Raw genomic sequence first — 2208 nt, 5'->3', positions numbered from 1 at the left:
TACAGTGGTCACGTGGTGACACTGCTTCCAGCTCAGTGGCAACAAGGACAGAAATGACTATTAGTTTCATGTTTTTAAATCACATTTCTACTCATTTTTCTAGGAGAGTACATTTTAATAATCATTCTACAAGGCTATCTAAATACAATAATAATAATAAGAAATAATATTCTGTTGCACATATAAAGAATAGCAGATGGAGTTGCAGGTGGAGGATCAGAACTTGTGTGTGTGAGGTTTAAATCAAAATGTATGGGATATTTCTGGAAAATGTATAGTTTTTGATGCACACATTATGGATGTATTAACTTTTTTGTGGGAGAAACAGTAGTATGCTCCCTCTCTTGTTATATACTGCAATAATAAACAATAACATAAATAACTGATGCAGCACACCCAAACACAGGCTAGCTAATATGAAGAGTAAAGCAACAGCAGTCAAGTAAAGGTGACGCAAAGTCTCGTAGCTTTCCCTTACACTGCCGATAACTTGAAATGTACTGTGTTCATTTTATCGTAAGTTTTGCATGTGAAAGATTATTCTGCAAACGTCAACCGTTAGGTATAAGTTAGCTTGCGAGTCACAGCTTCTTATTGTAACTTTCCGGTCCACCTTAAAAGCGGCATAACGCCTGTAGATGTCGCTGTTCATCCATTTTCAAGCTAATTCATGAGCTGAAAAATGTAACAAATAGAGGGAAGATGAGATGAGAATGAATCAAAGAATGAAATGGTCTTTAATTGATTTACAATCCTAAATCAGGATCATTTTAACTGTAGCATTTCTTTCTTATTGCCCTTACTCATGGTAAACTGATTTTCAGCCTTATTGCTATTTCTGCCTATTTGCTGTGCCCCTGCTTGCTCAGTATTAAAAAGTCTCAAGAAACCAATACTCCAGTATGACAGGGGACATTGCAGGGTATCATAATCCTCAGTTTTATCCTTTTAAACTGTAGATTTTTTTCTTATTGACCTTGAAAACGTTATTCTATATGTGAAAATGCAACAAGGGGAGATTTCACTGCTTTTTTTCACATCCAAACCACATTGGACCAGGTCCCGATCCCAAACCACTATACTTAAACTGGTCAAATCTGGACTAGATTATCACAGAGAGGCTAAGGACTTTTTAAGATGCAGTTTCAGATTTGTAAAACCTTTATTCTATTTGTGAAATCTGAAAAAAGGTCAATTTCACTGACTGGCTGGCTAGAAATTCATGGCATGATTCTCTTCATTTTGTTGGTTATGGCCATGTAGAGCTCCTCTTTTTCACTTAAAAACAAAAGGTAGAAAAGTAATTTTTACCTTTTGAAATAGGCTACAAACATAAAATATCTTTATAGTGTAAATTTTCTTTACTCACTCCTCCAATTTTTCTTTTAAAAACAAAATGATGTTCTCTCACCCTTCGTCAAACTGACCATGGTTAACCTTTCTCACTGCATCTTCCAAGGCCATGCCCCCTACTTGGGACAATGCCTTTAGTGGGGCCTATGTCAGAAATATCATAATTCAGACAAGTCTAAATACATGTTTTTTGATCTGGACCTGGTCTAATGTGGTCTGGATGGGGGAAAAAGTCATGAAATCCTTTTTTCAGTTTTCACAAATAGAATAAAGGTTTCACAAATCTGAAACTGTGTCTGAATGAAGAGTCTCCTTGGTAATCTAGTCCGGAAATGACAGGTCCAAGTATAATGTTTTTTGATCTGGACCTGGTTTAATGTGGTCTTAATATACAATAAAGATATAAGGCTATATTTCTTTGCACATATAAAAATGTAAAATAAGAGTTCTTGTGCCCCTACTCAACATTGTTGTCAGCACACTATTCATATGACTCTGTGTAGTTGGATGATATGACACACATATAGCTCATCATTTTTATACAGTCTGTGATAGAACTACATCGCAAACTGTTTCCACATTGAGATATACATTCAATAATCTCTGTGCTAACACTTGGTAGACAGGTTGTCGTGGCCGAGTGGTTAAGGCGATGGACTAGAAATCCATTGGGGTCTCCCCGCGCAGGTTCGAATCCTGCCGACAACGGTATTTCTTTTTTTATGCTTTCTCTTCAGATAATACCTCTGATCCGCAACTAAAGCAGCACATTTCCACAAAATGATTACATCTGTGGGCGAAATGTCCTGTCCGTGTTCACAGGGCAACACTGGAAGTGAATGATCATCGGCTACG

At 36.9% G+C, this 2208-nt stretch overlaps 1 non-coding gene across 1 annotated transcript; it reads left to right on the top strand.

The window, feature by feature from the left end:
- Positions 1–1979: 1979 nt before the first annotated feature.
- Positions 1980–2061, top strand: trnas-aga. The gene has a single exon. It is a non-coding gene; the product is annotated as a tRNA-Ser (tRNA).
- Positions 2062–2208: the final 147 nt, after the last annotated feature.

This window comes from Thunnus albacares, chromosome 17 (assembly GCF_914725855.1).
Source record: "Thunnus albacares chromosome 17, fThuAlb1.1, whole genome shotgun sequence".
NCBI classification, from domain to species: Eukaryota; Metazoa; Chordata; class Actinopteri; order Scombriformes; family Scombridae; genus Thunnus; species Thunnus albacares.
Note: the sequence above shows the minus strand (reverse complement) of the source record. Positions and strands in the feature narration are given on the sequence as shown.